This window comes from Narcine bancroftii, chromosome 7 (assembly GCF_036971445.1).
Source record: "Narcine bancroftii isolate sNarBan1 chromosome 7, sNarBan1.hap1, whole genome shotgun sequence".
Taxonomy (NCBI): domain Eukaryota; kingdom Metazoa; phylum Chordata; class Chondrichthyes; order Torpediniformes; family Narcinidae; genus Narcine; species Narcine bancroftii.
In genome coordinates, this window is record NC_091475.1 from 123,510,153 (window position 1) to 123,522,275 (window position 12,123).

A 12,123-nucleotide genomic window follows, 5' to 3' on the forward strand; every position below is an offset into this window, starting at 1 on the left:
CCCAGCTCTGATTCCCCACCTATGATTCCCCGTGTTTGATTCACTGCCTCTGATTCCCCGCCTCTGATTCCCCATCTCTGATTCACCGCCTTTCATTCGCCACCTCTGATTCCCCATATCAGATTCCCCGCCTCTGTTTCCCCGCCTCTGATTCCCCTCCTCTGTTTCCCCATATCTGATTCCCCGCCTCTGATTCCCCAACTCTGATTCCCCGCCTCTGATTCCCCAGCTCTGATTCCCCGCCTTTGATTCCCCCCGTCTGATTCCCAGCCTCTGAGTCCCCGTGTCTGATTTCCTGCCTCTGATTCCCCGCCTCTGATTCCCCATCTCTGATTCACAGCCGCTGATTCCCCACCTCTGATTCCCCATCTCTGATTCCGCACATCTGATTCCCTGCCTCTGATTCCCCGACTCTGATCCCCACCTCTGATTCCCCAGCTCTGATTCCCCGCCTCTGATTCCCCAACTCTGATTCCCCGCCTCTGATTCCCCAGCTCTGATTCCCCGCCTCTGATTCCCCGTGTTTGATTCCCTGCCTCTGATTCCCCGCCTCTGATTCCCCATCTCTGATTCAACGCCTTTGATTCGCCACCTCTGATTCCCCATATCTGATTCCTCGCCTCTGTTTCCCCGCCTCTGATTCCCCTCCTCTGATTCCCCATATCTCATTCCCCGCCTCTGATTCCCCATCTCTGATTCCCGGACTCTGATTCCCCACCTCTGATTCCCGGCCTCTTATTCCCGGCATCTGATTCCGGCCTCTGATTCCCGGCCTCTGATTCCCTGCTTCTGATTCCCCATCTCTGATTCCGCAAATCTAATTCCCTGCCTCTGATTCCCCACCTCTGATTCCCCATATCTGAACCCCGCCTCTATTTGCCCGCCTCTGATTCCCCGCCTCTGTTTCCCCATATCTGATTCCCCGCCTCTGAATCCCCAACTCTGATTCCCTGCCTCTAATTTCCCAGCTCTGATTCCCCGCCTCTGATTCCCCGCGTCTGATTACCGGCCTCTGATTCCCCGCCTCTGATTCCCCATCTCTGATTCACAACCTCTGATTCCCCACCTCTGATACCCCATATCTGATTCCCCGCCTCTGTTTCCCCGCCTCTGATTCCCCACCTCTGATTCCCAATATCTGATTCCCCGCCTCTGATTCCCCACCTCTGATTCCCCGCCTCTGATTCGCCAGCTATGATTCCCCGCCTCTTATTCCCCGCGTCTGATTCCCTGCCTCTGATTCCCCGCCTCTGATTCCACATCTCTGATTCACCACCTCTGATTCCCCGCGTCTGATTCCCTGCCTCTGATTCCCCATCTCTGATTCCCCATCTCTGATTCCCCAATTCTGATTCCCCTCCTCTGATTCCCCGTGTTTGATTCCCTGCCTCTGATTCCCGGCCTCTGATTCCCCATCTCTGATTCACCGCCTTTGATTCGCCACCTCTGATTCGCCATATCTGATTCCCCGCCTCTGTTTCCCCGCCTCTGATTCCCCGCCTCTGATTCCCCATATCTCATTCCCCGCCTCTGAATCCCCATCTCTGATTCCCGGACTCTGATTCCCCACCTCTGATTTCCGGCCTCTTATTCCCGGCATCTGATTCCGGCCTCTGATTCCCGGCCTCTGATTCCCTGCTTCTGATTCTGATTCCCTGCCTTTGATTCCCCATCTCTGATTCCGCACATCTGATTCCCTGCCTCTGATTCCCCATCTCTGATTCCCCGCCTCTGATTCCCCAACTCTGATTCCCCACCTCTGATTCCCCAGCTCTGATTCCCAACCTCTGATTCCCCACCTCTGATTCCCCGTGTTTGATTCCCCGCCTCTGTTTCCCCGCCTCTGATGCCCCGCCTCTGATTCCCCAACTCTAATTCCCCGCCTCTGATTCCCCATATCTGATTCCCCGCCTCTGTTTCCCCGCCTCTGATTCCCCGCCCCTGTTTCCCCATATCAGATTCCCTGCCTCTGATTCCCCAACTTTGATTCCCAGCCTCTGATTCCCCAGCTCTGATTCCCCGCCTCTGATTCCCCGTGTTTGATTCCCTGCCTCTGATTCCCCGCCTCTGATTCCCCATCTCTGATTCACCACCTTTGATTCGCCACCTCTGATTCCCCATATCTGATTCCCCACCTCTGTTTTCCCGCCTCTGATTCCCCGCCTCTGATTCTCCATATCTCATTCCCCGCCTCTGAATCCCCATCTCTGATTCCCGGACTCTGATTCCCCACCTCTGATTCCCGGCCTCTTATTCCCAGCATCTGATTCCAGGCCTCTGATTCCCGGCCTCTGACTCCCCGCTTCTGATTCTGATTCCCTGCCTCTGATTCCCCATCTCTGATTCCGCACATCTGATTACCTGCCTCTGATTCCCCACCTCTGATTCCCCATATCTGATTCCCCGCCTCTGATTCCCCGCATCCGATTCCCCATATCTGATTCCCCGCCTCTGTTTCCCCGCCCCTGATTCCCCGCCTCTGTTTCCCCATATCGGATTCCCCGCCTCTGATTCCCAACTATGATTCCCGCCTCTGATTCCCCAGCTCTGATTCCCTGCCTCGTATTCCCCGCGTTCTATTCCCTGCCTCTGATTCCCCGCCTGTGATTCCCCATCTCTGATAAACCACCTCTGTTTCCCCACCACTGATTCCCCATATCTAATTCCCCGCCTCTGTTTGCCCGCCTCTGATTCCCCACCTCTGATTCCCCATATCTAATTCCCCGCCTCTGTTTGCCCACCTCTGATTCCCCGCCTCTGTTTCCCCATATCTGATTCCCCGCCTCTGAATCCCCAACTCTGATTCCCTGCCTCTGATTCCCCAGCTCTGATTCCCCGCCTTTGATTCCCCCGTCTGATTCCCAGCCTCTGAAACCACGTGTCTGATTTCTTGCCTCTGATTCCCCGCCTCTGATTCCCCATCTCTGATTCACAGCCTCTGATTCCCCACCTCTGATTCCCCATCTCTGATTCCGCACATCTGATTCCCTGCCTCTGATTCCCCGACTCTGATCCCCACCTCTGATTCCCCAGCTCTGATTCCCCGCCTCTGATTCCCCAACTCTGATTCCCCGCCTCTGATTCCCCAGCTCTGATTCCCCGCCTCTGATTCCCCGTGTTTGATTCCCTGCCTCTGATTCCACGCCTCTGATTCCCCATCTCTGATTCATCGCCTTTGATTCGCCACCTCTGATTCCCCATATCTGATTCCTCGCCTCTGTTTCCCCGCCTCTGATTCCCCGCCTCTGATTCCCCATATCTCATTCCCCGCCTCTGATTCCCCATCTCTGATTCCCGGACTCTGATTCCCCAACTTTGATTCCCCACCTCTGATTCCCCAGCTCTGATTCCCCGCCTCTGATTCCCCGCATCTGATTCCATGCATCTGATTCCCAGCCTCTGATTCCCAGCATCTGATTCCCAACCTCTGATTCCCCACCTCTGATTCCCCATATCTGATTCCACGCCTCTGTTTCCCCGCCTCTGATTCCCCGCCTCTGTTTCCCCATATCTGATCCCCGCCTCTATTTGCCCGCATCTGATTCCCCGCCTCTGTTTCCCCATATCTGATTCCCCGCCTCTGAATCCCCAACTCTGATTCCCTGCCTCTAATTTCCCAGCTCTGATTCCCCGCCTCTGATTCCCCGCGTCTGATTACCGGCCTCTGATTCCCCGCCTCTGATTCCCCATCTCTGATTCACAACCTCTGATTCCCCACCTCTGTTTGCCCGACTCTGATTCCCCGCCTCTGTTTCCCCATATCTGATTCCCCGCCTCTGAATCCCCAACTCTGATTCCCTGCCTCTGATTCCCCAGCTCTGATTCCCCGCCTTTGATTCCCCCGTCTGATTCCCAGCCTCTGAAACCCCGTGTCTGATTTCTTGCCTCTGATTCCCCGCCTCTGATTCCCCATCTCTGATTCACAGCCTCTGATTCCCCACCTCTGATTCCCCATCTCTGATTCCGCACATCTGATTCCCTGCCTCTGATTCCACGACTCTGATCCCCACCTCTGATTCCGCAGCTCTGATTCCCCGCCTCTGATTCCCCAACTCTGATTCCACGCCTCTGATTCCCCAGCTCTGATTCCCCGCCTCTGATTCCCCGTGTTTGATCCCCTGCCTCTGATTCCCCGACTCTGATCCCCACCTCTGATTCCGCAGCTCTGATTCCCCGCCTCTGATTCCCCAACTCTGATTCACCGCCTCTGATTCCCCAACTCTGCTTCCCTGCCTCTGATTCCCCAGCTTCATTCCCCGCCTTTGATTCCCCCCGTCTGATTCCCAGCCTCTGAATCCCCGTGTCTGATAACCTGCCTCTGATTCCCCGCCTCTGATTCCCCATCTCAGATTCACCGCCTCTGATTCCCCACCTCTGATTCCCCATCTCTGATTCCGCACATCCGACTCCCTGCCTCTGATTCCCCGACTCTGATTCCCCACCTCTGATTCCCCAGCTCTGATTCCCCGCCTCTGATTCCCCAACTCTGATTCCCCGCCTCTGAATCCACAGCTCTGTTTCCCCGCCTCTGATTCCCCGTGTTTGATCCCCTGCCTCTGATTCCCCGCCTCTGATTCCCCATCTCTGATTCACCGCCTTTGATTCGCCACCTCTGATTCCCCATCTCTGATTCACCGCCTTTGATTCGCCACCTCTGATTCCCCATATCTGATTCCCCGCCTCTGATTCCCCATATCTCATTCCCCGCCTCTGATTCGCCAGCTATGATTCCCCGCCTCTGATTCCCCGCGTCTGATTCCCTGCCTCTGATTCCCCGCCTCTGATTCCACATCTCTGATTCACCACCTCTGATTCCACGCGTCTGATTCCCCGCCTCTGATTCCCCATCTCTGATTCCCCATCTCTGATTCCCCAATTCTGATTCCCCGCCTCTGATTCCCCAGCTCTGATTCCTCGCCTCTGATTCCCTTCCTTTGATTCCCAACCTCTGATTCCCCAACTCTGATTTCCCATATTGATTCCCTGCGTCTGATTCCCCACCTCTGATTTCCCACATTGATTCCCTGCGTCTGATTCCCCGCCTCTGATTCCCCAACTCTGATTCCCCGCCTCTGATTCCCCAGCTCTGATTCCCCGCATCTGATTCCCCGTGTTTGATTCCCTGCCTCTGATTCCCCACCTCTGATTCCCCATATCTGATTCACCGCCTCTGTTTCCCCACCTTTGATTCCCCGCCTCTGTTTCCCAATATCTAAGTCCCCGCCTCTGATTCCCCAACTCTGATTCCCCACCTCTGATTCCCCAACTCTGATTCCCCGCCTCTGATTCCCCAGCTCTGATTCCCCGCCTCTGATTCCCCGTGTTTGATCCCCTGCCTCTGATTCCCCGCCTCTGATTCCCCATCTCTGATTCACCGCCTTTGATTCGCCACCTCTGATTCCCCATATCTGATTCCTCGCCTCTGTTTCCCCGCCTCTGATTCCCCGCCTCTGATTCCCCATATCTCATTCCCCGCCTCTGATTCCCCATCTCTGATTCCCGGACTCTGATTCCCCACCTCTGATTCACGGCCTCTTATTCCCGGCATCTGATTCCGGCCTCTGATTCCCGGCCTCTGATTCCCTGCTTCTGATTCCCCATCTCTGATTCCGCAAATCTAATTCCCTGCCTCTGATTCCCCACCTCTGATTCCCCATATCTGATTCCCCGCCTCTGTTTCCCCGCCTCTGATTCCCCGCCTCTGTTTCCCCATATCTAAGTCCCCGCCTCTGATTCCCCAACTTTGATTCCCCACCTCTGATTCCCCAGCTCTGATTCCCCGCCTCTGATTCCCCGCATCTGATTCCATGCATCTGATTCCCAGCCTCTGATTCCCAGCATCTGATTCCCAACCTCTGATTCCCCACCTCTGATTCCCCATATCTGATTCCACGCCTCTGTTTCCCCGCCTCTGATTCCCCGCCTCTGTTTCCCCATATCTGATCCCCGCCTCTATTTGCCCGCATCTGATTCCCCGCCTCTGTTTCCCCATATCTGATTCCCCGCCTCTGAATCCCCAACTCTGATTCCCTGCCTCTAATTTCCCAGCTCTGATTCCCCGCCTCTGATTCCCCGCGTCTGATTACCGGCCTCTGATTCCCCGCCTCTGATTCCCCATCTCTGATTCACAACCTCTGATTCCCCACCTCTGATACCCCATATCTGATTCCCCGCCTCTGTTTCCCCGCCTCTGATTCCCCACCTCTGATTCCCAATATCTGATTCCCCGCCTCTGATTCCCCACCTCTGATTCCCCGCCTCTGATTCGCCAGCTATGATTCCCCGCCTCTGATTGCCCGTGTTTGATTCTCTGCCTCTGATTCCCGGCCTCTGATTCCCCAACTCTGATTCACCGCCTTTGATTCGCCACCTCTGATTCCCCATATCTGATTCCCCGCCTCTGTTTCCCCGCCTCTGATTCCCCGCCTCTGATTCCCCATATCTCATTCCCCGCCTCTGAATCCCCATCTCTGATTCCCGGACTCTGATTCCCCACCTCTGATTCCCAGCTACTGATTTTGATTCCCTGCCTTTGATTCCCCATCTCTGATTCCGCACATCTGATTCCCTGCCTCTGATTCCCCATCTCTGATTCCCCATATCTGATTCCCCGCTTCTGTTTCCCCGCCTCTGATTCCCCGCCTCTGTTTCCCAATATCTAAGTCCCCGCCTCTGATTCCACAACTCTAATTCCCCACCTCTGATTCCCCAGCTCTGATTCCCCGCCTCTGATTCCCCGCATCTGATTCCCTGCATCTGATTCCAAGCCTCTTATTCCCTGCCTCTGATTCCCAACCTCTGATTCCCCACCTCTGATTCCCCATATCTGATTCCCAGCCTCTGTTTCCCCGCCTCTGATTCCCCGCCTCTGTTTCCCCATATCTGATTCCCGGCCTCTGGTTCCCCGCCTCTGATTCCCCGCCTCTGATTCCCTGCCTCTGATTCCCCATCTCCGATTCCGCACATCTGATTCCCTGCCTCTGATTCCCCGCCTCTGATTCCCCGCCTCTGATTCCCTGCCTCTGATTCCCAACCTCTGATTCCCCACCTCTGATTCCCCGTGTTTGATTCCCCGCCTCTGTTTCCCCGCCTCTGATTCCCCGCCTCTGATTCCCCAACTCTAATTCCCCGCCTCTGATTCCCCATATCTGATTCCCCGCCTCTGTTTCCCCGCCTCTGATTCCCCACCCCTGTTTCCCCATATCTGATTCCCTGCCTCTGATTCCCCGCCTCTGATTCCCCATATCTCATTCCCCGCCTCTGAATCCCCATCTCTGATTCCCGGACTCTGATTCCCCACCTCTGATTCCCTGCTACTGATTTTGATTCCCTGCCTTTGATTCCCCATCTCTGATTCCGCACATCTGATTCCCTGCCTCTGATTCCCCATCTCTGATTCCCCATATCTGATTCCCCGCTTCTGTTTCCCCGCCTCTGATTCCCCGCCTCTGTTTCCCAATATCTAAGTCCCCGCCTCTGATTCCACAACTCTAATTCCCCACCTCTGATTCCCCAGCTCTGATTCCCCGCCTCTGATTCCCCGCATCTGATTCCCTGCATCTGATTCCAAGCCTCTTATTCCCTGCCTCTGATTCCCAACCTCTGATTCCCCACCTCTGATTCCCCATATCTGATTCCCAGCCTCTGTTTCCCCGCCTCTGATTCCCCGCCTCTGTTTCCCCATATCTGATTCCCGGCCTCTGGTTCCCCGCCTCTGATTCCCCGCCTCTGATTCCCTGCCTCTGATTCCCCATCTCCGATTCCGCACATCTGATTCCCTGCCTCTGATTCCCCGCCTCTGATTCCCCGCCTCTGATTCCCTGCCTCTGATTCCCAACCTCTGATTCCCCACCTCTGATTCCCCGTGTTTGATTCCCCGCCTCTGTTTCCCCGCCTCTGATTCCCCGCCTCTGATTCCCCAACTCTAATTCCCCGCCTCTGATTCCCCATATCTGATTCCCCGCCTCTGTTTCCCCGCCTCTGATTCCCCACCCCTGTTTCCCCATATCTGATTCCCTGCCTCTGATTCCCCAACTTTGATTCCAGGCATCTGATTCCCCAGCTCTGATTCCCCGCCTCTGATTCCCCGCATCTGATTCCCTGCATCTGATTCCAAGCCTCTGATTCCCTGCCTCTGATTCCCAACCTCTGATTCCCCACCTCTGATTCCCCATATCTGATCCCCAGCCTCTGTTTCCCCGCCTCTGTTTCCCCATATCTGATTCCCGGCCTCTGATTCCCCGCCTCTGATTCCCCGCCTCTGATTCCCTGCCTCTGATTCCCCATCTCTGATTCCGCACATCTGATTCCCTGCCTCTGATTCCCCGCCTCTGATTCCCCACCTCTGATTCCCTGCATCTGATTCCCAACCTCTGATTCCCCACCTCTGATTCCCCGTGTTTGATTCCCCGCCTCTGTTTCCCCGCCTCTGATTCCCCGCCTCTGATTCCCCAACTCTAATTCCCCGCCTCTGATTCCCCATATCTGATTCCCTGCCTCTGTTTCCCCGCCTCTGATTCCCCGCCCCTGTTTCCCCATATCTGATTCCCTGCCTCTGATTCCCCAACTTTGATTCCCAGCCTCTGATTCCCCAGCTCTGATTCCCCGCCTCTGATTCCCCGTGTTTGATTCCCTGCCTCTGATTCCCCGCCTCTGATTCCCCAACTCTAATTCCCCGCCTCTGATTCCCCATATCTGCTTCCCTGCCTCTGTTTCCCCGCCTCTGATTCCCCGCCTCTGTTTCCCCGCCTCTGATTCCCCACCTCTGATTCCCAATATCTGATTCCCCGCCTCTGATTCCCCACCTCTGATTCCCCACCTCTGATTCGCCAGCTATGATTCCCCGCCTCCTATTCCCTGCGTCTGATTCCCTGCCTCTGATTCCCCGCCTCTGATTCCACATCTCTGATTCACCACCTCTGATTCCCCGCGTCTGATTCCCTGCCTCTGATTCCCCATCTCTGATTCCCCATCTCTGATTCCCCAATTCTGATTCCCATCCTCTGATTCCCCGTGTTTGATTCCCAGCCTCTGATTCCCGGCCTCTGATTCCCCATCTCTGATTCACCGCCTTTGATTCGCCACCTCTGATTCACCATATCTGATTCCCCGCCTCTGTTTCCCCGCCTCTGATTCCACGCCTCTGATTCCCCATATCTCATTCCCCGCCTCTGAATCCCCATCTCTGATTCCCGGACTCTGATTCCCCACCTCTGATTTCCGGCCTCTTATTCCCGGCATCTGATTCCGGCCTCTGATTCCCGGCCTCTGATACCCTGCTTCTGATTCTGATTCCCTGCCTTTGATTCCCCATCTCTGATTCCGCACATCTGATTCCCTGCCTCTGATTCCCCATCTCTGATTCCCCATATCTGATTCCCCGCCTCTGATTCCCTGCCTCTGTTTCCCAATATCTAAGTCCCCGCCTCTGATTCCCCAACTCTGATTCCCCACCTCTGATTCCCCAGCTCTGATTCCCCGCCTCTGATTCCCCGCATCTGATTCCCTGCATCTGATTCCAAGCCTCTGATTCCCTGCCTCTGATTCCCAACCTCTGATTCCCCACCTCTGATTCCCCATATCTGATTCCCAGCCTCTGTTTCCCCGCCTCTGATTCCCTGCCTCTGTTTCCCCATATCTGATTCCCGGCCTCTGATTCCCCGCCTCTGATTCCCCGCCTCTGATTCCTTATCTCCGATTCCGCACATCTGATTCCCTGCCTCTGATTCCCCGCCTCTGATTCCCCGCCTCTGATTCCCTGCCTCTGATTCCCAACCTCTGATTCCCCACCTCTGATTCCCCGTGTTTGATTCCCCGCCTCTGTTTCCCCGCCTCTGATTCCCCGCCTCTGATTCCCCAACTGTAATTCCCCGCCTCTGATTCCCCATATCTGATTCCCCGCCTCTGTTTCCCCGCCTCTGATTCCCCGCCCCTGTTTCCCCATATCTGATTCCCTGCCTCTGATTCCCCAACTTTGATTCCCAGCCTCTGATTCCCCAGCTCTGATTCCCCGCCTCTGATTCCCCGTGTTTGATTCCCTGCCTCTGATTCCCCGCCTCTGATTACCCATCTCTGATTCACCACCTTTGATTCGCCACCTCTGATTCCCCATATCTGATAGCCCACCTCTGTTTTCCCGCCTCTGATTACCCGCCTCTGATTCTCCATATCTCATTCCCCGCCTCTGAATCCCCATCTCTGATTCCCGGACTCTGATTCCCCACCTCTGATTCCCGGCCTCTTATTCCCAGCATCTGATTCCAGGCCTCTGATTCCCGGCCTCTGACTCCCCGCTTCTGATTCTGATTCCCTGCCTCTGATTCCCCATCTCTGATTCCGCACATCTGATTACCTGCCTCTGATTCCCCACCTCTGATTCCCCATATCTGATTCCCCGCCTCTGATTCCCCGCATCCGATTCCCCATATCTGATTCCCCGCCTCTGTTTCCCCGCCCCTGATTCCCCGCCTCTGTTTCCCCATATCTGATTCCCCGCCTCTGATTCCCAACTATGATTCCCCGCCTCTGATTCCCCAGCTCTGATTCCCTGCCTCTGATTCCCCGCGTTCTATTCCCTGCCTCTGATTCCCCGCCTGTGATTCCCCATCTCTGATAAACCACCTCTGATTCCCCACCACTGATTCCCCATATCTAATTCCCCTCCTCTGTTTGCCCGCCTCTGATTCCCCACCTCTGATTCCCCATATCTAATTCCCCGCCTCTGTTTGCCCGCCTCTGATTCCCCGCCTCTGTTTCCCCATATCTGATTCCCCGCCTCTGAATCCCCAACTCTGATTCCCTGCCTCTGATTCCCCAGCTCTGATTCCCCGCCTTTGATTCCCCCGTCTGATTCCCAGCCTCTGAAACCCCGTGTCTGATTTCTTGCCTCTGATTCCCCGCCTCTGATTCCCCATCTCTGATTCACAGCCTCTGATTCCCCACCTCTGATTCCCCATCTCTGATTCCGCACATCTGATTCCCTGCCTCTGATTCCCCGACTCTGATCCCCACCTCTGATTCCCCAGCTCTGATTCCCTGCCTCTGATTCCCCAACTCTGATTCCCCGCCTCTGATTCCCCAGCTCTGATTCCCCGCCTCTGATTCCCCGTGTTTGATTCCCTGCCTCTGATAACACGCCTCTGATTCCCCATCTCTGATTCATCGCCTTTGATTCGCCACCTCTGATTCCCCATATCTGATTCCTCGCCTCTGTTTCCCCGCCTCTGATTCCCCGCCTCTGATTCCCCATATCTCATTCCCCGCCTCTGATTACCCATCTCTGATTCCCGGACTCTGATTCCCCACCTCTGATTCCCGGCCTCTTATTCCCGGCATCTGATTCCGGCCTCTGATTCCCCACCTCTGATTCCCCATATCTGATTCCCCACCTCTGTTTCCCGGCCTCTGATTCCCCGCTTCTGATTCTGAATCCCTGCCTCTGATTCCCCATCTCTGATTCCGCACATCTGATTCCCTGCCTCTGATTCCCCACCTCTGATTCCCCATATCTGATTTCCCGCCTCTGTTTCCCCGCCTCTGATTCCCCGCCTCAGTTTCCCCATATCTAATTCCAAACCTCTGATGCCCCAACTCTGATTCCCTGCCTCTGATTCCCCGCGTTCTATTCCCTGCCTCTGATTCCCCGCCTGTGATTCCCCATCTCTGATTCCGCACATCTGATTCCCTGCCTCTGATTCCCCATCTCTGATTCCCCATATCTGATTCCCCGCCTCTGATTCCCTGCCTCTGTTTCCCAATATCTAAGTCCCCGCCTCTGATTCCCCAACTCTGATTCCCCACCTCTGATTCCCCAGCTCTGATTCCCCGCCTCTGATTCCCCGCATCTGATTCCCTGCATCTGATTCCAAGCCTCTGATTCCCTGCCTCTGATTCCCAACCTCTGATTCCCCACCTCTGATTCCCCATATCTGATTCCCAGCCTCTGTTTCCCCGCCTCTGATTCCCCGCCTCTGTTTCCCCATATCTGATTCCCGGCCTCTGATTCCCCGCCTCTGATTCCCCGCCTCTGATTCCCTATCTCCGATTCCGCACATCTGATTCCCTGCCTCTGATTCCCCGCCTCTGATTCCCCGCCTCTGATTCCCTGCCTCTGATTCCCAACCT